The following is a 24,037-nucleotide window of genomic DNA, read 5'->3' as shown; positions in this document are numbered from 1 at the left end:
ATTCCCTCTGTTCTCAGCTGCATAAGAGCTGGGGGGCAGAGAAGCAGCAGTACACTAAGCTTCCCAGAGATTGGCTGTGCAACGGGGGCATGTCAGGACAACTCTGATCATTGGAGGAGAGTACACAGAGTTCCCAGCATAGCTGGAGAACTGACCGCGGTGTGCTCTTCTGCTTAGTGTGGTCAATTTTTAACAGGAAAGCAAGGGGACTAGCAGGGACACCAGGGATATCACGCAAAGGAAGCCATACAAAGAGAACAGGCACATATCAGAAATATGAAATGTTGGAGTAACAAACGCTTTAAGGTAAACCTTTTGGCTTTATGACCACATTACATTTGAACCTCAGAGTCACCAGGAATAAGGTTCCCCATGTTAAATGCAAATGTCAACCTAATTCAAACCAAAATTGTGTAATGTTCTTGGCTGATGGGTATGCAGTGCATTTTCATCACTATTGCCAATAGTACATTAATAATACTGCGGGAATCAGGGAAGTAGGGGGCAGGCGGCAGCAGTACAGTCTTGTAAATTCAGAAACAAAAGGGAATATTTTCTGCTATATTACAAAGCAGTAAATAAGTCCCAACAGAAAGTGAGCAGCTCTCTGCTTGTCGAGTTGTTCCCTACCTTCAGCTGGCTTTTAGCATGCCCCTCCTGCTTCCAAGCAGCTAAGGAGGGCCTCTACTCTCGCTGTCTCCATTCTAAGTTTCCTATCTCTGGTTGCTCAACTGTTCTTAATAGCCAGATGTAAAAGATGGGTACCTACCCTAATTTGCACTGTTCAAAAAAAATTAAAGGAACACTTTGAAAACACATCAGATCTTAATGGGGACAAGTATTATGCTGGATATCTATACTGATATGACTTGGTAATTTGTTAGGAACAAAAGGATGCCACGTTGTTTGATGGAAGTGAAAATTATCAATCTGCAAAGAGCTGCATTCAAAAACACCCAAAAAATCAAAGTGAAATAATTATGCAGCAGGCTGGTTCATTTTGCTGAAGTTTCATTGCAGCAATTCAAAATGGTCCTTGGTTGTTTGTATGGCCCCAACGTGCTTGTATGCATACCTAACAATGCTCCTAATGAGATGGCGTTGGATGGACTGAAACATAATGAGCCAAAGGTGTTCTATTGGATTTAGGTCAGGCGAGTGTGGGGGCCATTAATTGGTATCTATTCCTATATCCTCCGGGAACTGGCTGCATTCTCTCGCCACATTGGGCCGGCATTGTCATGCACCAGGAGGAACCCAGGACCCACTGCAATGATATCATTTAGATACCTAATGGCAGTCAGGGTGCCATTGTCTGGCCTGTAGAGGTCGGTGCACCCATCCATGGATATGCCTCTCCATCACTGACCCACCACCAAACTGGTCATGCTGAACGATGTTACAGGCAGCATAACGTTCTCTACAGCTTCTCCAGACCCTTTCACATCTGTCAAATGCTCATCATCAGATCATGCCGGGCAGTGAGCACAGGGCCCACTAGAGGACATCAGGTCCTCAGGCCACCCTCATGATGTCTGTTTTTGATTGTTTGGCCAAGGATATTCACCCCAGTGGCCTGCTGGAGGTAATTTTGTAGAGCTCTGGCAGTGCTCATCCTTTTCCTCTCTGCACAAAGGAGCAGATACCAGTCCTGCTGTTGGGTTAAGGACCTTCTACCACCCTGTCCAGCTTTCCTAGAGTAATTGTCTGTCTCCTGGAATCTACCCCATGCTCCTAAGACTGTGCTGGGAGACATAGCAAACCTGGAAATGGAACGTATTTATATGCCATCCTGGAGGAGTTGAACTGCCTGTGCAAGCTCTATAGAGTCCAGGTATCATCTTACCCTAGCCAAATGCAAAACTATTTAAAAACAGTCAGAAAAGAGTAGGAGAAAAAAATGTCAATGTCCTCCACCTGTAAAACCTTTCCTGTTTTGTAGGTCCTCTCATTGTTGCCCATCTGGTGCACCTTTTGTTAATTTCATTAACACCAAACAGTTGAAACTAATTAACAATCCCCTCTGCTACTTAACTGACCAGATTAACCCCTTAGCGCAGATGTAATGCAAATATGCAGCCTCGGCTTCAGGGGGTTGTACCGGGGTGATGCCTGCAGCTTGAGGTATCACCCCAGGACTGTTGTTTGGAGCCAACTGTCGACTTTCTGATGTGGCTGAGCAGCCGCTTAGATGTCATTACAGTGAGCGGGAGGGTTTGTCCCACCGGGAGACCCGATTGACCAGCCGACACGTCTGCCGGCTGGTCAAAGACCCGAACAAAGCCGAATTTGGCTCTGATCAGGTTTCCGATGTAAAAAAAACCCAGAAACGATGTCAAGTCATCACTTCCGGGTACTAGAGCCTTAAAGACGCCAGTTTAAAAAAAAAAAAAAGACCGCATTCAAAACCGCCAAACTTGGCGTTTTGAATGATTTTAAGTGCAAAGGAGGGATTTGGGGTCTTTTAGACCCCAGATCCCTCCATAAGGAGAACCTGTCGCTGCCTATTACAGTCACAAGGGATTTTTAAGTTCCTTGTGACAGCAATAAAAGTGATCAAAATTTATTTTTTTAATGAATAGTGTAAAAATGAAAAAAAAATTAGGACATTTTTTTTAAAGCTCCCTGTTCCTCCGTGCTCATACGCAGAAGCAAACGCATACGCAAGTCGTGCCCCTATATGTAAACAGTGTTCAAACCACACATTGGGAGGTATCGCCGCAATTGTTAGAGTGAGAGCAATAATTCTAGCACAAGACCTTCTCTGTAACTCTAAACCGGTAACCGTTAACATTTTTATAGCGTTGTCTATGCAGATTCTTAAGTATTATTATACAAGATTTGTATAGCAACAACAGTTTGCGCAGCACTTTACAATATGAGGGAAGACAATACAGTTACAATATATTTCAATTCAGGAGGAATTAGAGGGCCCTGCTCATTAGAGCTTACAATCTAGAAGTACTGAAGTTTGTTGCTATTCCATGAGTGTGCGCAAAACCGTGTGACGAAAAAATATTGCAACAATTGCGGTTTTATTTTCTAGGGTCTCTGCTAAAAAAAAATATATAAAATGTTTGGGGGTTTTAAGTATTTTATAGCAAAAAATACTGATTTTAGCTTGTAAGCAACATGTCAGAAAAAGGCTTAGGCTCCAAGGGGTTAATAGCCCAAGACTTTAACTCTGACATCATGCTATACTCTGATTAAAAAGTGTTCCTTTCATTTTTTTGAGCAGTGTATAAACCTCCTTTTTCTTTCGTTCATTGACAGACACCGCTCCTGATCTTTTTGACCATTAGGTTATACTGCCCCCTACAGGAGTAGGACACTAGGCAGAAAAAAAAACTTGACTACGCCTATGGGCAGTCCAAGGAGGTATACTACCCAACCCCCAACCCCCCCCCCCCCGCGGCTATAGGTACTCAGTTTTTTTTTCTGCCTAGTCAGTAGTAAGGACCTAGATCCTTGCTGAGATCTCTGGTCCTGGCAATTTTTTCTTTTTAGATAGATTTTTTTTCTCCTAGTTTTTTCCTGTGAGATCTATGGGCTGGGTAATGAACTGGATAATCTATATTCAGTTGTCACCCCAGTCTGGCTCAGCTCCGCGCTAGGTCAGCAACAACATAGCCCCACTGGGGTGGGGGGCTGCGAGTTAAACGCCTCGCAAGGTCGCTTATGACCGGGTTTTGGCCTGCATCGCAGCGTTCCTCCTGGCCCCCATTTCAATGATGAGGAGGTTCTGTCTTTAGCGGTGCCTGCCATGTTCCTAGTATGTTAAGTAGCTATCCCCCCTCTCCACCTGGAGGGTTTTGGGGTGGACATGGGCCCCTCCCTGGGACAGTCGGACCCTGGTTCCCCTCCTTCCTGTTAGGCCCCCACCCTTGAGTCTGATGATACTGTGGGTCATCTATCCCCCCTCTCTGCCCCCTCCTTCCCCCGTCAACCTATACTGGGGTTGTATGGTGGTCTGGCTACCTCCTGGGGCAGGGTGCTGTACTGGCGATCAGGGCGGGGGGGTATGCCGCCAAAGACCAGTCAATTGACTTGGGGGAGCTGTACCTGGTGGGGGGCTCCTGCCTCGGCTCCCCTTCTTGCTCTGGGTCTTGTCTGGGCCCAGGGATCCCTCCTGGGGCCGCCATTTCGTTGTAGTCTTTTTTTCTGTATAGGCTGGTGGCCATGTTTGTCTAGCCACGGTGGCCATTTTGCGTCATCCATTTTAGTTGTGGGAGCCCCTCCTTTTCCCCTGGTGCTGACTCTGGGACCTCTTTCCTTCCTGGATGCTGCACATGGAGTGCTTTGATCCTGGTGCTGCCGGTGACTGCCTGGTGGGGTGATGATTCTTGTGGGGTCCTCTCCCTCTCTCTTCTGCAGGATCGGGGGGTGCACTGTGGCCTGGGGGTGTCCCTTAGTTGTTTCCCCACCTGATCACCTCTCAGAGCCTGCGGGGCCCTCCGGGTCCCAACCATCTGTTGATGCACTGACGGCGGTCCTGGAGTCCTTTGTGTCCCGGGTGGAGGTGGCTTTTGGGCAGCTGGGTAGTAAAAAGCGCCCCCCTCGTCTTCCCCTGCTTCAATTGTCTCCTTAGATTCTAAATCTTATCTAGCCACCGCGGACAGGGCCCGCACTGAGGGGTCTGCGGCCTCGCGTCCTGAGTTTTCAGATAGTGAGGAAGATTCCTCCACTCCTGTAGCTGCTCACGAAAAGGCTCTGGTGGAATCGCTGATTGTGTCTGTGCCTGAGATTTGGACTTGGAGCATGCAGCTGAAGCTGCAGCAGAGGCACCGGTTCCCTTTGGCACTCACAAGTCATCTAGAGCGACGAAGGGGTTTCCTTCCTATTTTGACAGATTTGTTGCAAAAGAGTGGAAACGTCCAAAACGTCCCTTTTGTGGTTCCTTTTGCGATTCGCAATGAGGTACCCATTTGAAGAGTCCCTCCTTAAGAAGTAGACTGTTTCACCAGTGGTGGATCCCCTGGTTTCCGGGTTGAATAAGACAACCATGATTCCGATAGAAGAATCGCCGGCTTTTAAGGATCCGGCTGACAGAAAGGCAGAGGCTGTGGCCTACAGTATGTTCACTTTGGCTGCCTCTGCACTCAGACCAGTCTTCACCATTGCCCTGGTGTCACAAACTCTGTCCGAGTGGGCTAAGCTTTTATGCCGTGACCTGGAGGGTGAGCAGCTCCCCCCTGCAGTTTATCTGTGATGCCTCTTTGGATGCAGCTTCCCTGATTTCTAGAGTGCGTCTGTTTCGGCAGTGGTCCTTAGGCGTGTTTTGTGGCTCAAATGTTGGTCTGCGGACCAGACCTCTAAAAAGAAAAAAAAAAGCCCTAACTGATCTTCCTTTTCAAGGAGATCGCCTGTTTGGAGCTACCCTGGATGACATCATTAAGAGTCTCACAGGGGGAAAGAGAACCTTTCCTCCACAGGCTAGTAAGGGTAAGGAACCTCGTTGTAGATGTGGCCAATCCTTCTCAGCTCACAGGAAGTTTCTCTTACGTCCTCCGACAGTCGCCGCCTCTTCATATTCGTCACATATGGGGTATTAGACTTTGCTCCGAAGGAGTAGCTAGGCAACAGAATATGTTAACATTAAAGCTTTTAACATATCCCACCCTCAAGGGGTGGTCCCCTCAGTCAATACCCTCCTACTTCCTGCAACCATATCTCAGTTTTAATGTCTAGCTTGTCAGGAGTGGCTGGCTCTCTCTGTGCTGGGGCTTTGTGCCCCAGACTCTTTCTTCTTTTTTGATTTTTTGTTTGAGTTTTCTCTCTACCTTTACTTAGCTGTTCTTTTTGTCAGCGTTAGTTAGTTCTTCGGATGAAGAGGATCATGCGGGCTGGGTCTCGGGCTGATCCCCCTGGTCGCAGGTCGTGGGTCAGTGGCTTCCCAGCCTGCCATCGAGCGTTCAGCCAGGTAACGTTCCTGGCACAGTGAACGACCCATCCCTGTTCGGTGCAGGGATGATTGGTGAGGTGGCTACCTCACTGGACGCTGTGCGGTTTCTTAACCCCCATTCTGTGCGTCTTGTTTGCGACTCTCCCTGCCTCATGTGCAGCGGCTTGTTCGCCTGTGCGGGTCCCCCACGCCACTGTGAGGTAAGTGTATTTATGTGGGGACCTGTCTGTCTGGGGGGGTGTCAGTCTGGGACTGTGTAACCTGCCTCTATTCACACTGTTTGTCTCCCTATCTCTCGGCTGCATGCTGTGGGCTGCAGGGGGGGGGGGGAGCTGTGTGACACTGTGTGTCAGCCTTGTCAGTGTGAGAAGCTGTGTGCTGTGGGGCATGTTTTGTGGCATGTTTGGGCATTATACAGCGATCGCTGCGGCGATCTGACATGTTTTTTTATATGGAGACATGTGTGCATTACTGTACTGTGGAGCGGCGGTTTCGGCGCCAAACGGCGCCATTTTGCCTACACTCGCTCCGGCCGCATGTTCTACATGCATGGCGGCCATTTTCTTGTAGCCTCCCATAGGCTTTCATAGAGCGCCCTGGCAGCATCACTTCCTCTTCTCCAGGAACACCGATCGAGGCAGCAGCAGCGGCGAGGGTCTCCTCAGGTTTTATCCTTCCTATCCATTGCCTGTGTCAGTTTTATTGTCCCTGTGGGGGTCTCATTGTGCTTGTGTTGTGGTGCGGTGGGCTGCGCTCGCCGCGCGTGTTAAAGGGGCAGTTAACCCTTTTTTATCCGGCATTTGTTGTAGGGGCAATGGATTCTCAGGAGGGCAAATTTCCTACCGCCTTGGTGGAAAGCCAGGGGACCGCTGTTTCCCCCCCAGGGGGGGATTTAGCCACTGTTGTGGCTGGCCTTGCTGCTCAGGTGCAGATGCTGGTGGCTGCTCAATCTACTAAAAGACCCAGAGTTGCTCTTTCCTCTGATTCTGAGGGTGAAGGTGATGGGGTTGTTATGGCGGGGGCCTCCTTATCGGGGTCCCGCTCCTCCCTGGATCTAGTGGGGTCCGAGGTGGAGGCTGAAGTTGAAGGGGTTGATAATTCTCCCCCTGGCTCGCCTGAAGAGCTTGCAATCATGGATGAATTGATTGCTTCCATAAAACAAACGCTGCGTTTGCAGGATGAAGTGTGTCCCCCCGCTGCCTTGGCGGCTTATGGGACGCAGAGAAAACGCAGGACGCCGCAGGTTTTTCCCTGCAATTATGATTTTCAGCGCGCTGTTAAGGAACAATGGCGCAATCTGCGCAAACCTTTTGCTGTGCCAAGTAGGTTCAAGCTGCGTTATCCTTTCTCGCCTTCCACTGATGAAAGGTGGTGTGTGCCACCCCCAGTGGATCACGCAATTGCGGTTTTAAACAAATCCACTGCGATTCCTGCAGAGGATTCCCCGGTGTTCCGCGATGCCACGGATAGGAGATTGGAGTCTCTTGCCCGTCATACTTATTCTGTTACGGGTTCTATGCTTAAGGCTCTGTTTGCCTCTCTCATGGCGGCCCAGGCGGTCGCAAGTTGGACGCAGATGCTTCGGCGCGTCCTAGTGGCCGATTCGGCCTCGCCGGCGACCCTGGATATGGTGGATCAAATCCACCAGGGTGTCATGTATCTGTGTGATGCGGACTTGGACTTAGTCCCGTTGGCTGCACGTGTACACAGCGTGGCGGTGTTGTCTCGCCGCCTGGTTTGGTTGAAATGTTGGTCGGTGGACCAGTCTTCACGTAAGACCTTAGCCAATCTGCCTTATGATGGGTCTCGCCTTTTTGGGGAGTCCTTGGATGTGTTGATTAAGGGGATCACCGGAGGTAAGAGCACTCTCTTGCCCCATTTCCCCAAGACTAAGGGGGCTTCTGGGAAGAAGCATGCTAATTTTCGGCCCCCTCAGGGGTCCTTTCGTGCCTTTCGGTCGCACTACAAGGGCAAACCGTTCAAAGGTCAAGGCTCTCAGAAGAAGCCCTGGTCTGGAAAACAGAAGTCCGGTCAATCCGGATCCGCAGCCCATAACAGTGCGGCCTGAAGGGGCGCCCTCACCCAGTTTTGGGGTGGGGGGACGCTTGCTCGGTTTTCTTCAGCCCTGGTTGGCCCGCGTGCGGGACAGATGGGTTCAGGAGATCGTTCGATCTGGTTACAAGATCGAGTTTCTCTCTCGGCCGGAGAGCAGATTTTTTCCCTCAAATCTTCAACTGTCTCCAGAGCGTTTACGGGACCTGCACTTGGCGGTGCGGGACCTGAGGGCTCAGGGAGTGGTAGTTCCGGTGCCTCATCGGGACAGATTTCGGGGGTTTTATTCCAATCTGTTCACCGTGCCCAGAAAGGAGGGCAAGGTTCGTCCAATTCTGGACTTGAAGGCTCTGAACCGCTCTGTGCGGGTTCGCAAGTTCCGCATGGAATCCCTGCGGTCGGTGGTGGCTGCCCTGGTTCCGGGGGAATTCATGGCCTCCATCGATTTGAAGGATGCGTATCTTCACATCCCCATTTTCGAGGGTCACCAGAGGTACCTTCGATTTGCCATTGCGGAGGATCACTACCAGTTCGTGGCGTTGCCTTTTGGTCTCGCCTCGGCTCCGCGGGTCTTCACCAAGGTGCTTGCACCGGTTCTGGCATTATTGAGGGCCCAGGGCATTTCTGTCCTGGGGTATCTGGACGACATTCTGGTTCGGTCTGCGACCAGCCAGGGTCTGGAGAAGGACCTGTCTGTCACGATGCAAACTCTGCAGGAGTTTGGTTGGACGATAAATTTTCCAAAGTCGACACTGAGTCCGTCGGTTCGTCTTCCCTACCTGGGAATGATTCTGGACTCGGTGCAGGCGAAGGTCTTCCTGCCGGAAGACAAACACAGAACTCTTCAGGAGGATGTCAGGTCCCTCAGGGACGTTCCGCACTCGTCTCTGCGGACGTGCATGAGATGTCTGGGATTGATGGTCTCGGCCTTCGAGGCGATTCCCTTCGCCCAGTTTCACACGCGGGGTCTCCAAGCGGAGATCCTGTCCATGTGGGACGGGCGACCTCAATCTCTGGATCTTCACATCTCGTTGAGTCATCGCACCAGAAGAGACCTTCTGTGGTGGCTCCAGTCCCCGATGGTGTCCGGGGGCAAGTCGTTTCGTCCTATCTCGTGGACGGTGATCACCACGGATGCCAGCCTGTCGGGCTGGGGTGGTGTTCTGGGCGTTCTGTCCGCCCAGGGAACTTGGTCGGAGAGGGAGTCTTCCCTTCCGATCAACATTCTGGAATTGCGTGCGATAAATCTCTGTCTTCATCGCTGGACGGACCGGCTGCAGGGCTGCCCGGTTCGGGTGCAGACGGACAATGCCACGACGGTGGCCTACATCAACCACCAAGGGGGCACCAGGAGTGCCCGAGCGGCTCGAAGTGGCCGACATTCTGTCTTGGGCCGAGACTCATGTCCCGGCGATAACGGCGGTTCACATTCCGGGGGTGGAGAACTGGCAGGCGGACTGAGTCGCCAGACCCTGGATCAGGGGGAATGGTCTCTCCACCCGACTGTCTTCCAGATGTTGTGCGCGAAGTGGGGTCTTCCAGATGTGGACCTGTTCGCGTCTCGTCTCAACTACAAGGTGAGAAGGTTTGTGGCAAGGACGCGCGACCCTCGGGCAGACGCGTCGGACGCGTTAGTGGCCCCGTGGCATCAGTACAGGCTGATGTACGCGTTTCCACCGATTCAGTTGCTGTCCAGGTTCCTTCGCAGGTTACACTCGGAACGCAGCACGGTGATTCTTGTGGCACCGGACTGGCCTCGCCGGTCCTGGTACGCAGACCTCGTGAATCTGGCGGTCGACGCCCCGTGGCGTCTGCCTCTTCGAGACGATCTCCTGTCTCAAGGACCGATATACCATCCTGCTTTACAGTCTCTGGCTTTGACGGCCTGGCTGTTGAGACCGAGGTCCTGAAGGAGAAGGGTCTCTCCCCAGAGGTCGTTCATACTTTGATCAACGCGAGGAAGTCTTCCTCGGGGAAGGTTTATTACCGTACTTGGAAGGCCTATTTTGCCTGGTGTGAGTCCAGGGGGTTTTCACCCCGCACGTACTCGGTTTCCCGAGTGCTGTCCTTCCTTCAAACGGGTGTCGATCAGCGTTTGGCGCTGGCTACGATTAAGGGTCAGGTGTCTGCGCTGGCCGTTCTGTTTCCACGTCCCGTGGCTTCCAACTCCTTGGTTGGCACTTTTGTTCAGGGTGTGTGGCATCTGGTTCCTCCTAGGAGGGATCCTTTGCCCCCTTGGGACTTGAATCTCGTTCTGTCTGTGTTGCAACGTGCTCCTTTTGAACAGATCAGGGAGATCTCGTTGTCTTTGTTGTCCAAAAAGGTCGCCTTTTTGGTGGCGATCACTTCGGCTCGCAGAGTGTCTGAGCTGGCAGCTTTGTCCTGCAAGTCTCCGTATCTGGTTGTTCATTTGGATAAGGTGGTCTTGCGACCTAATCCTTCTTTTCTTCCGAAAAGAGTTTCGGAATTCCATCTTAATGAGGATATTGTCTTGCCTTCGCTGTGCGCGAAGCCTAAACATCCGAAGGAGGTGAGATTACATTCTCTGGATGTTGTTCGGGCGATAAGGGTTTACCTTAAATCGACTGAGTCTTTTCGAAAGACGGATTCCTTGGTTGTTCTTCCAGAGGGTCCTCGGAAGGGCATGGCGGCGTCGGCCTCTACCATCGCCAAATGGATCAGGCAGACCATTGAACAGGCCTATGTCTTGCAGGGGAAGGTTCCCCCTGTGCCTGTGAAGGCGCACTCTACTAGATCTCTGAGTACGTCTTGGGCCTGTCGTCATGGGGCTTCTGTAGCCCAGGTGTGTAAGGCGGCGACTTGGTCGACCGTACACACTTTCACAAAATTCTACAAAGTAGATGTTCAGGCATCGGCGGATGCTTCCTTTGGCCGCAAGGTTCTTAGTGCGGCAATTCCCTAGGGTCCCTTGTTGGGGACCTCTGGCTGTTGGGATAGGTTTTTTATCCCATGGTTATTTGTCTTTTCCTGGGTTGTTGCTCCTGTTGAGCACTTGTTTTTTCCTGTTGCCCAGCTGGTTTCCTTCCTTTGGTAAGGTTCCTTTCTTTGATGCGGAGACTGCGTTGCCTTTTCAGCGCGGATGCGTTTCCCACCCCTCATGTTTGCACTGCTTTGGGACGTCCCCATATGTGACGAATATGAAGAGGCGGCGACTGTCGGAGGACGTAAGAGAAAACGGAATTTTTGTAAAATCTTACCTGTAAAATTCCTTTCTCTGAGTCCTCCGACAGTCGCCGCCCCCGCCCCTCTTTTGGGGTTTGGTTGTATACTCTACTGCTATTCCACTAAAACTGAGATATGGTTGCAGGAAGTAGGAGGGTATTGACTGAGGGGACCACCCCTTGAGGGTGGGATATGTTAAAAGCTTTAATGTTAACATATTCTGTTTCCTAGCTACTCCTTCGGAGAAAAGTCTAATACCCCATATGTGACGAATATGAAGAGGCGGCGACTGTCGGAGGACTCAGAGAAAGGAATTTTACAGGTAAGATTTTACAAAAATTCCGTTTTTTACATCCCTCAGGGTCAGCTGGCAAGGGTTCAAAGCCTTTCAAGGCCTCTTCGGGAGGATCCGAGTGAACTTGGTCTGGCAAGTCCAAAGCAGGGTTCTCCGGACCCGCAGACAAGGCTCACTTGTGACTGGGGTGGGGGTACGTCTTCGCTGGTATTCGGACCCGTGGACCTCCTTGGTGCAAGATAAGTGGGTCCACGAAGCGATGCCTGGACATAAAGCAGGAAAATCCTCCGGTGGTAATGTGGTTAAGCAGGACAATAACTTCACATAATGATGCAGAAATCTTACAGAATGACCTGAACAAAATAACAGAGTGGGCAACTACGTGGCAAATGAGGTTTAATGTGGAGAAGTGTAAGGTATTGCACTGGGGACTAAAAACATAAGCGCAAAATACGCGTTAGGATGGGAACCTCTGGGGGAATCAAGAATGGAGAAAGATCTGGGAGTCTTAGTAGAAGATAGACTAAGCAATAGCATCAGCCAAAGCCTGCAGAATATTTGCATGCATAAGGAAGGGGATACACTGCAGAGATAAAACTATAATCCTACCACTTTATAAAACTCTGGTCTGGCCACATCTGGAGTATTCTGTCCAGTTCTGGTCACCAATCCTCAGAAAGGATGTGCTGGAACTGGAAAGAGTCCAAAGAAGGGCAACTAAACTAGTTAGATTATGAGGAGAGTTTACAAGCGCTTGATTTATTCTCCCTAGAGAAGAAACGCCTGAGAGGGGACATGATAGCAATTTACAAATACCTCAACAGTGATCTCAGCATAGAAAAAAAACTATTCAGTCGCAAGGAATATGAGGACACGAGGCCATACAATGCGACTAGAGGAGAAGCGGTTTAACCTCAGGCTACAGAAGGGGTTTTTTACAGTAAGGTCAATAAGATTGTGGAACTCTCTTCCACTAATGCCTCGTACACACGTACCGATTGTCGGACGTAAATATTCGGCCGACGACGATCGGCCGATTGTAGGCTTGTTAGTATGATGCTTCCAACAGCCGACAGCGCACTTTTGGCCGAAAATAATCTGTCATGCAGGCATTAAAATTTTTGTACGCCGACAACAGAACGGCCGATTGTGCGTCAGTCAGTACAGATTTCGGCCGACAGACAGCAGATTTGCAAGACTGGGCATGCTCAGAAAAGAAAAAAGACAAGGAAAGTTAACCATCACATGACATCACTTCTGCAGTCGGCTGTTGTTGGCCGACAAAATTCGTGTGCAGTCTTTTGCAGTTTTCAACAGACACGACAGCCCTGGACAAAAGACGGCCGATCGTTCGGCCGACAATCGGTACGTGTGTACGGGGCATAAGTGTGGTAACTGCGGAGAGTATGGCTACTTTTAAAGGACTCTTGGACATACATCTTCAAGATCAAAACATTCAGGGATATGGGAAATTAATTTGTCCAGACACACCTACACAGGTTGAACTCGATGGACTGTTGTCTTTATTCAACCTCAACTACTATGTAACTATGTATATTCAGTTCTGAACAATAAACTCATAAAAATTTTGCTAAACCTTGCCCAGAAGGTGGAAACTTGTTTATCATTGGTGGGATGGTCTAACCATCAACTCGATTTTTGTTTAAGCATTAAATGATGATCTGGTGCGCTAAATAAATAACAGTGACTTTCGTGTATATAAACACAAATAAGTGCTATGGTGTTGTGATTCAAAATAAAAATGACAATTATGCACAGTGACACTGAAACCAAACATACAGTAAGTCCACAAATGTCCAAAGTGTATATATAACAAATCTTCAAATCAATAGTGAATAAATGTGGTTCCAAATAAAACGGTGAATGTCCATAAGACATATGTGTGAATCCCACCACCTCTCAGGCTGTCTCCTTACCAGATGGATAAGGTAAAGGTGCAATTAAAACTCTCCCATGAGTAACCTCCTGTGTTGTTGAAGTGATCCCGTGCTCTTATAAGCAAGTCATGCCTTTTATCAGATGGTTAATAATGAATAGCATGGGTTCATCCCCTCAAAGGGTGATTCTTCCAACCACACCACTAGATGGGCTCTGGGTCATTCAGCAGAACAATCCTCTGACTCCTTGTTGGCCCCCCCATCCCCGCTCGCGGACCCTTCACATAATACTATTTGTTTAAGCATTGCCATCTTTTTCCACTAGATGTTACCCTAGGTCAAGGAATGTCTTTTCTAAATTAATCGTGTAAAATAATTTGTTATAGGAGCATTTCATTTCTCACTATAACAGGTATGGCCATGTGATGTTTATAATATTTAGGAGATCTGGTAATTGCCAATGTATGAACACACATTTCTGGTGCAGCAATATTTTACAGTAAGAATTTTTGTAGCAATTTTGTCAGGTAAAATACTTTTAGAGCCTTGGTCGCCTGACAAGTCGCCGTGGGTCGCCTGCCATAGATTAGCACAGGACCCATTCTAATAGGAGCGACACAAGTCGCTCCGACTTAGAAAAAGGGTCCTGAACTACTTTGGGGCGACCTGCATTGACTTCAATGATATGAAGTCCGTGCATGCCGCTCCGAGGTCGCGGTGCGCGCAATGCACCGTGACTTCACAGGTCGCCCGGCAAGTCGGGTCTCCCCTATGTGAACCGGCTCTTATAATCCATTGGTTTGTAATATATATATATATATATATATATATATATATATATATATATACAGTGGGTACGGAAAGTATTCAGACCCCCTTAAATTTTTCACTCTTTGTTATATTGCAGCCATTTGCTAAAATCATTTAAGTTCATTCTTCTTCCTCATGAATGTACACATAGCACCCCATACTGACAGAAAAACACAGAATTGTTGACATTGTTGCAGATTTATTAAAAAAGAAAAACTGAAATATCACATGGTCCTAAGTATTCAGACCCTTTGCTCAGTATTTAGTAGAAGCCCCCTTTTGATCTAATACAGCCAGGAGTCTTTTTGGGAAAGATGCAACAAGTCTTTCACACCTGGATTTGGGGATCCTCTGCCATTCCTCCTTGCAGATCCTCTCCAGTTCTGTCAGGTTGGATGGTAAACGTTGGTGGACAGCCATTTTTAGGTCTCTCCAGAGATGCTCAATTGGGTTTAAGTCAGGGCTCTGGCTGGGCCATTCAAGAACAGTCACGGAGTTGTTGTGAAGCCACTCCTTCGTTATTTTAGCTGTGTGCTTAGGGTCATTGTCTTGTTGGAAGGTAAACCTTCGGCCCAGTCTGAGGTCCAGAGCACTCTGGAGAAGGTTTTTGTCCAGGATATCCCTGTACTTGGCCGCATTCATCTTTCCCTCGATTGCAACCAGTCTTCATGTCCCTGCAGCTGAAAAACACCCCCACAGCATGATGCTGCCACCACCATGCTTCACTGTTGGGACTGTATTGGACAGGTGATGAACAGTGCCTGGTTTTCTCCACACATACCGCTTAGAATTAAGGCCAAAAAGTTCTATTTTGGTCTCATCAGACCAGAGAATCTTATTTCTCACCATCTTGGAGTCCTTCAGGTGTTTTTTAGCAAACTCCATGAGGGCTTTCATGTGTCTTACACTGAGGAGAGGCTTCCGTCGGGCCACTCTGCCATAAAGCCCCGACTGGTGGAGGGCTGCAGTGATGGTTGACTTTCTACAACTTTCTCCCATCTCCTGACTGCATCTCTGGAGCTCAGCCACAGTGATCTTTGGGTTCTTCTTTACCTCTCTCACCAAGGCTCTTCTCCCCCGATAGCTCAGTTTGGCCGGACGGCCAGCTCTAGGAAGGGTTCTGGTCGTCCCAAACGTCTTCCATTTGAGGATTATGGAGGCCACTGTGCTCTTAGGAACCTTAAGTGCAGCAGAAATCTTTTTGTAACCTTGGCCAGATCTGTGCCTTGCCACAATTCTGTCTCTGAGCTCTTCAGGCAGTTCCTTTGACCTCATGATTCTCATTTGCTCTGACATGCATTGTGATCTGGAAGGTCTTATATAGACAGGTGTGTGGCTTTCCTAATCAAGTCCAATCAGTATAATCAAACACAGCTGGACTCAAATGAAGGTGTAGAACCATCTCAAGGATGATCAGAAGAAATGGAAAGCACCGGAGTTAAATATATGAGTGTCACAGCAAAGGGTCTGAATACTTAGGACCATGTGATATTTCAGTTTTTCTTTTTTAATAAATCTGCAACAATGTCAACAATTCTGTGTTTTTCTGTCAGTATGGGGTGCTATGTGTACATTCATGAGGAAGAAGAATGAACCTAAATGATTTTAGCAAATGGCTGCAATATAACAAAGAGTGAAAAATTTAAGGGGGTCTGAATACTTTCCGTACCCACTGTATATATATATATATATATATATATATATATATATATATATATATATATATATATATATATATATATAATATAAATATCTCACACAGGATCCTGTTAATTTGCAGTATAGAGTTTGTGAAATGAATATGAATGCTTTGAGCTGGTTGTTACAAGAAAAATAAAACCGTTCTTTCTGTGTTTGACTTTCTCAGAGCTGAAACAGTGGTTGATCACTGTATAGCAAGCCTTGCTCATCATTTGTGTCCACAAGTCTACCTGAACATACATAGCACCTTTACATTCCACATTTGTGTAAACATCGGTCAGTTTGTTTATTATCACAAGTGTGTGAGTATATCATAAACCAGGGGTGTCAAACTCAATTTCATTGTGGGCCGCATCAGTATTGTGGTCGCCCTCAGAGGGCCAGGTCTATCTGTAGCCCACCACTATCAGAAGTCAAGAACCCCCCCCCCCCCCTTACATCACAGTGTATCCCCTTTACCATGTGCTGCTGTTGGGAAGAAGCTGGAGGCAGAGCTGGGAAGCAGCAACTGCAGGGTCTGGAGGAGGGCTGGAGTCAGCTGAATGCTGAGACCAGTGGAGGCGGAGAGGAGGGGGTGCTAGGGCTGCACAGAGGGGTGCAGGATCTGTAGGAGGAGTTGTGTCCTCCTCTCTGCTGCCAACTGCTGAGTTGGGGGGGGGGTGGTCCTCTCTACAGCTGCAGGGGGAAGCACAGGATTTGCCAGAGAAGTTCTGTCCTCTCTGCTGCCGTCTGCTGAGACAAGGTGGGGGCAGAGATGAGGGAGAGGTGCAAGGGCCACATGAAATGACCTGGAGGGCCGGATTCGGCCCGGGGCCTTGTGTTTGACACCTGTGTCATAAACCATTGTTTCTATCCCCAGTTCTGTAAGCAGGCTTGTTTACAGACCCCCAACAGTTTGAGAAAAAAGTCTCTTTGTGAAACTTACATGACTTGTCCTGAAATTAACCTTTTAATATTTCAGCCTATCCAAAAATTAGACCAGTCAGTATTAAATCCCGAAATACTGGCTCGTATGTTTTTACATTCACCAATTCTCTGACATTCTACATCTCATAAGACCAGTCCACACACATCCTGCACAAAAATAGGGTACAGCTACTATGTGTGGATATACCCATAACAAAAGTAAAGAGGAACTGGTTTTATAAGGGATCCAATGGTCGTGGTTCTTTAATTAGAGCAGTGCTACCCAAACTGTGGCCCTGGGGCTGGATGTGGCCGTTTGCTTGCTTCTATCTAGCCCTTGGGGCACTGTTCCATCCACAACTAACATCAAGGATGGGGGCACTATTACTCCCACTGATACCAAGGATAGGGCACTATTCTTCCCACTGATACCAAGGATAGGGCATTATTCTTCCCACTGACACCAAGAATAGGGTGCTATTTCTCCCACCAATATCAACAATAGGGCACTATTTCTCCCACTGACACCAAAGATGGGGTGCTATGCCTCCCCCCCCCCCCAATATCAACAATAGGGCACTATTCCTTCCACTAAAACATGATGGGGCATTGTTTACTTCTACTGACGCTTGGGCATTTTCTACTCCCACTGGCCACAGTCCAGCCCCCATAAAGTCTGAAGGACAGTAAACTGGCCCTATGTTTAGAAATTTTGCAGACCCCTGAACTAATGGATGCTAGAGTGAGGAAAGTTAACTCAGGAAGGAACCCAAAGATGGAGTTATGTTCGGAAATCAGATGTGGAGGGCATGATAAACTGTTAGGATTTTGTTGGATCTTTCTTGTCCACAATAATACATGTAGAGTCCCAGTTTCAGGAGTGTTTGCTTAAAATCAGGAACCTGACTTCTAGGTTAAAGTCCTTGGGTTTGCCCCACTGACAAAACATGTCAACCTGATTGTTTTGTCTGAAGATTTTGCACTTCAGCTGCCAAAGGAAAACAGAAGTGGGGCAAAAAGAAATTGATCTAAGAAAAAAAAAAAAGCACTTTTACATACCATGGTTGTGATGTTTCTCTCAGTTTATTCATTGCTATATTTGTCCCAGCGTTGGTGCTTCTATAGATTGGTGTAAGAACACATTTTACAAAAGCTGTATGGTGGTTTGGCTTCCAAATGCAGTATGTAAATATAAGCAACTGTGATCGTGTTTTTTTAAAGTTTTTTTTTTTAAACCGGTTTTAATGATATTCTCTGTGCTGACTAGTTGGATCGAATGCTGGATAGAATTATTACTTTTAGCTCCATTCTTTGGTGGTACATAGACTTTAGGGACTCCATAACAAAGGTAGCTGCAGTCTTTTATGTAAGAAAAAAAAATGCTCCTGTGTTTATGAATCATTCAGACTGCCTTACCATAACAAGAATTGTTAAGTATTCAAGGTAGGGGCTCAAAGTGTTGGTTTACACTGGTGCGATGGAAGACATCGCATGTGATTCGATCCGCACTGCTATGCAAATCACATGCGAGGTCTTTGCGATGCAAATTCAGCCATACAGGTTGTGTGGCTGAATGCGCATCGCATTCAGACCAAAGTCATGCAGAACCATTTTTTGGATCTTCACCAGAATCGGATCGCATGGGTGTGATCCGATTCCTGTCTGAATTGATAGTTCACACTGCGATATGCAAACTAATCTGGTGGTGTCCTTAACTTTGTATTGACACTCCCAGCAGTTTGCATATGGCAGTGTTTACTGCCTGCGAGTCGGGTGCGATGAAGGAACCTGCAGTGGATTTGCAGGGTTCCCGCATCGCACCAATGTGAATCCGCACTAAAAGTTCAGAAAAGTTCAGATCGCCGCCACTCTTCCCCGATCGTCGGGGAATCGAGTGAGGAGATCCGCCCGCTTGTGTAAACAGAGCGGGCGGATCTCCTAAGTGACAGGCAGGGACAGATAGCAGGGTTCAGCATAGCTGAACCTGCGATCTGTCCCTGTGTCACACAGTCACCTCCCCCCCCACACGTTAGTAAGCACCAGGCATACATTAACCCCCTCCCTCTCCAATAAAATGAACCCCTTCCCTGCCAGTGTCATTTTTACAGTAACAGTGCATATATATAGCACTGGTTACTGCAGTAATGTCACTGGTACCCCCAAAAGTGTCAAAAATGTCAGTCAAGGGTCCGATCTGTCCGCCGCAATGTCGCAGTCCCGCAAAAAAACGCAGATCGCCGCCATTACGCGTTAAAAAAAAAAACACCAAAAATGACAAATCTTTCCCTTAGTTAGTAAATGCAATAACTTTTGCGCAAACCAATCAAAATACGCTTATCGTGATTTTTTTTACCAAACATAGGTAGCAGAAAACAAATTGGCCAAAAATTTAAAAAAATTTAGATTTTTACATTTTTTTGGGGGGAATTTCATATAAAAAAATGTGAAAAATATTATTATTTTTTCAAAATAAACGCTCTTTTTTTGTTTATAGCGCAAAAAGTAAAAATCGCACAGGTGATCAAATACCACCAAAAGAAAGCTCTGTGGGAAAAAAAGGACGTAAATTTCGTTTGGTTACAGCGTCGCACGACCGCGCAATTTTCAGTTAAAGTCGCACATCGCCGAATCGCAAAAAGTGGCCTGGACGTAAGACAGCAAAATCCTCCGGTGGTAAAGTGGTTAAACTGTTGACTGTAATAAAATTGGGCAAAAAAAAACTTTCAGGAATACAGTGTTCTGTTAGGAACAAAACAGATGGGCACTAGGCTGATACAGAATAGTTCTATCTAAATGGTATTTTAAAGGTCAAGCTAAATATTTTAGATTGTAAGCTGAAATATTTTAAACAACAACCTTATGCCTTTCACCAAAAATAAATAAATAATAAGATAGGTAAACGTGAAGAACTAAGGCTTCTTAGATTACAGTATGACATAGAAGGATTTCTTTTAATGTTCTTTCAACATTAAGAAACAGCCCATAATAAGAGCTAGGCTGTGCAGCCAAGTTTATCTATTTGTTGAAAAGACGGTAAGCTTGGAATGTATATTTAACACATTACATAAATCAGAGAGTGATTATACATCATGTTTTCTTTCTAGACATCACCTCTCCCTAATTTATGTAATGAGTGTTGACATGCATAGGACAGTTTCCAAACCTTACTGGAGCCTGCAAATGAACCCATATGTGAGTTTTTTTTATTGTGCTGTTCCTCTGCTGAATTCAAGTGTGGTGCTGTTGGCACATCCAGCTTGGGCATCTGCCAAGCTGAATTCAAGATTTCTTTCCCTGTCCTTTTTAGGCAATGTTTACTGCTTCTGATCTGGACTGTAAAATGTGAGAGCGCAGAAGACAGTAATGGGAAAAGGAGGAGGTAAAGCAACTGAGTAGAATGAAGGTGAATAGAAAACGTAACGATAGGAGAATGCTAATATAAGAAGAAATGAGAGGTAAAGGTTAAACAGGGGATCATATAAACAGGGCAGATGAGGGGGGTGCTAATGTGGTGTTTACACTGTCTAAATATTGTTTCAAGCAGTTTTTTTAGGTGTGGCTCAGTGGCTAACTGGTTAGCAGTTCTGCCTAGCAGCACTCGTGTCGTCGGTTTCAATCCCAAACATGGCACTACCTGCCTGGAGTTTGCATGTTCTCCCTGTGACTGCATGGGTACTACTCCTCCTCCTCCAGGTACTCCTGTTTCTTCCCACACTCCAAAGACATGCTGGTAGGTTAATCGGCTCCTGTCTAAATTTGCCGCAACATATGTATGAATGTTAGCTACGGACCTTAGATTGTAAGTTCTTTGAGGGCAGGGACTGATGTGAATGTACAATATACAGTGGGGAAAATATTATTTGATCCCCTGCAACTTTTGTAAGTTTGCCTGCTTGCAAAGAAATTAAGAATCTATATTTTTTTAATCATAGGTGTATATTAAATAATAGACAGAACATTCACCAAAAATCCAGAAAATACACTTGATACAAATGTTATAAATTGATTGCAGTTAAGTGAGTAAAATAAGTATTTGATCCCCAAACAAAACATGACTTAGTACTTGGTGGAGAAACCCTTGTTGGTAAGAGAGGTATGACATTTCTTGTAGTCGGTTACCAGGTTTGCAGACATCTCAGGAGGGATTTTGGTCCACTCTTCTTTACAGACTTTCTCTAAATCCTGAAGGTTTCTTGGCTGTTGCTTGGCAACTCGAAGTTTCAGCTATAAATCTTCTATAGGATTTGGTCTGGAGCCTGGCTAGGCCACTCCATGACCTTAATGTGCTTCTTGTTGAGCCACTCCTTTGTTACCCTGGCGGTATGTTTTTGGTCATTGTCATGCTTTAAAGACCCATCTTTAGTGTTCTGGCTGAGGGAAGATGGATCTCATCCAAGATTTTACACTACACGGGCCTCCATTGGCCCCTCAATGTGGCAAAGTCGGTCTGTACCTTTAGCAGAGAAACCGCCCCAAAGCATAATTGTTTCCACCTCCATGTAGGAATGGTGTTCTTAGGGTCATAGTCCACATTTTTCTTCCTCCAAACACAATAAGTCTCCCTTCCCCTAACCACTTCCCGCCTGCCCACCGTCAAATGACGGGTGACTGGTGTGGCTATTGTTCTGGGACGCGGTCGTATGATGGCGCACCAGAACAGCCTCTCTTGCGCGCCCGCGGGGGCACGCAGTGCAGCAATCGTGGCCATGCCGTGTTGCTAGGACACGGTGCAACCCTAATCTTGGTAAAGAGCCAAAGACTTGGCTCTTTACCCATGTGATCGGCTGTGTCCAATCACAGCCGGTCACATGTAAATGAGGAAGTGCCGTTTATCGCCTCGCCTCACACTGTCAGAGTGTGTGGCGAGGAGAGCCGATCAGCGGCTCCTCCTCAAAGGGGAACCTAGAAAAGGTAATCAGGGCACTGATCATCAGTGCCCTGGGCAGGAAGGGGGTGAAAGTGCACTGTATTGAAGTAGTTAAGAAGGCACATGTATCTGGACTTTGCAAAGGCCTTTGACACCGTTCCCCACAAACGCTTACTGTACAAACTAAGGAAGGTAGGTATGGACCATAAGGTGAGTATCTGGATAGAGAACTGGCTCCAGGGGAGAGTGCAAAGGGTGGTGATTATTGGGGAGTACTCGGATTGGGGGGTGTGGAAAGTGGGGTCCCCCGGGGTTCTGTCCTGGGGCCAATCTTGTTTAATTTATTCATAAATGATCTAGAGGAGGGGATATCTAGTACAATCTCAGTATTTGCGGATGATACTAAACTAAGCATGCCAATATCTTCTATGCAGGATGTGGAAACCTTACAAGCGGACCTGAACAAAATAATGGGGTGGGCAACTACATGGCAGATGAGGTTTAATGTTGAAAAATGTAAAGTAATGCACTTGGGTGCCAGAAACCAGAAAGCAAGCTACTCACTAGGGGGGGAACCTCTGGAAGGGAATCTAAAATGGAAAAGGACCTGGGGGTCCTAGTGGACAACAAGCTTGGCAGTGGCATGCAATGCCAAACCGCTGCAAGCAAAGCCAACAGAATACTGGGATGCATAAAAAAGGGGATTCACTCCAGAAATAAAGAGATTATTCTCCCACTCTACAAGACTCTGGTCCGGCCACATCTGGAGTATGCTGTCCAGTTCTGGGCACTGGTCCCCAAGAAGGATGTGCTGGAACTGGAGAAATTCCAGAGAAGGGCAACAAAAATAATTAGGGGAATGGAGGACATCAGCTATGAGGAAAGACTACAAGCACTGAACCTATTCTCTCTGGAGAAGAGACGCTTGAGGGGGGATATGATATCCATGTACAAATACTGTACTGGCGACCCTAGCATAAGGAACAAACTATTCAGAGAAAGGAAATACAATAAGACACGTGGCCACTCACTAAAACTAGAGGAAAGGCGGTTTAACCTTAAAGTACGTAGGGGGTTCTTTACTGTCAGAGCAGTAAGGATGTGAAATTCTCTTCCGCAAACAGTCGTATCAGCAGGTAGCATCGATAGTTTCAAAAAACTATTAGATAGGCACCTTAAAGACCACAACATACAGGGGTATACAATGTACGGTTAACAGCAAACACACACACATCATAGGTTGAACTGGATTGACTGATGTCTTCTTTCAACCTCACTAACTATGTAACATGTACAGACCCATCTGAAGTTTGCCAATGAACAAGTGGTAATAAACAGCGCATACTCAGACTGGTCTGAGGTGGTAAGCGGGGTGCCCCAGGGCTCAGTCCTGGGACCAACCTTGTTCAATTTATTCATAAACAACATTGAGGTAGGGATCAGTAGTTCGATATCAGTTTTTGCAGATGACACAAAATTGGCCAGAGCAATAACTGCACAGCATGAAGCAGATATCCTACAGAATGACCTGGACAAAATTACAGAGTGGGCAACGACATGGCAAATGAGGTTTAACGTGGAGAAGTGTAAGGTTTTGCACTTGGGGACTAAAAACATAAAAGCACAATACACATTAGGAGGGGAACCCTTGGGGGAATCAAAAATGGAGAAAGATCTGGGAGTCTTGGTTGATGATAGATTAGGCAACAGCATGCAATGTCAAGCGGCAGCTGCCAAAGCCAGCAGAATATTAGCATGCATAAAGAAAGGGATGTATTCCAGAGATAAGACTATAATCCTTCCACTTTATAAAACTCTGGTCCGACCGCATCTGGAGTATTCTGTCCAGTTCTGGTCGCCAGTCCTCAGGAGGGATGTGTTGGAGCTGGAGAGAGTCCAGAGAAGGGCAACTAAACTAATAAGGGGATTGGAGGACCTTAACTATGAGGAGCGTCTACAATCGCTCGATTTATTCTCCCTGGAGAAGAGACGTCTGAGGGGGGACATGATAGCAATTTATAAATATCTTAATGGGGATCCCAGCTTAGAAAAAAAGCTGTTCATTCGAAGGGATTGCATGAGGACTCGAGGGCATACAATGCAATTAGAGGAGAAGCGTTTTAACCTCAGGCAACGTGGGGGGTTCTTTACTGTTAGGGCTACAAGATTGTGGAATTCTCTACCACAAGAAGTGGTTTCTGCGGGTAGTATGGTGGCTTTCAAAAGACTCTTAGACTTACATCTCAAGGATCAGAACATTCAGGGGTATGTGAGATGATTACAGCCACACACACCTACACAGGTTGAACTGGATGGACTATTGTCTTTATTCAACCTCACCTACTATGTAACTATGTAACATCTAAATGATTCAAGAAAGGAATGGGGGAAAGTGCTGTGGCCAGATGAGACCAAAATTTAGC

General features: G+C 47.1%; 1 protein-coding gene across 1 annotated transcript in view; it reads left to right on the top strand.

Annotated features, from left to right (window-relative positions):
• Positions 1 to 24,037, top strand: part of PCSK7 (proprotein convertase subtilisin/kexin type 7) — a 147,694-nt gene that overhangs the window by 95,105 nt on the left and 28,552 nt on the right. The gene's annotated exons all lie outside the window — the stretch shown is intronic.

This window comes from Pelophylax lessonae, assembly GCF_965119305.1.
Source record: "Pelophylax lessonae genome assembly, chromosome: 12".
NCBI lineage: Eukaryota > Metazoa > Chordata > Amphibia > Anura > Ranidae > Pelophylax > Pelophylax lessonae.
Note: the sequence above shows the minus strand (reverse complement) of the source record. Positions and strands in the feature narration are given on the sequence as shown.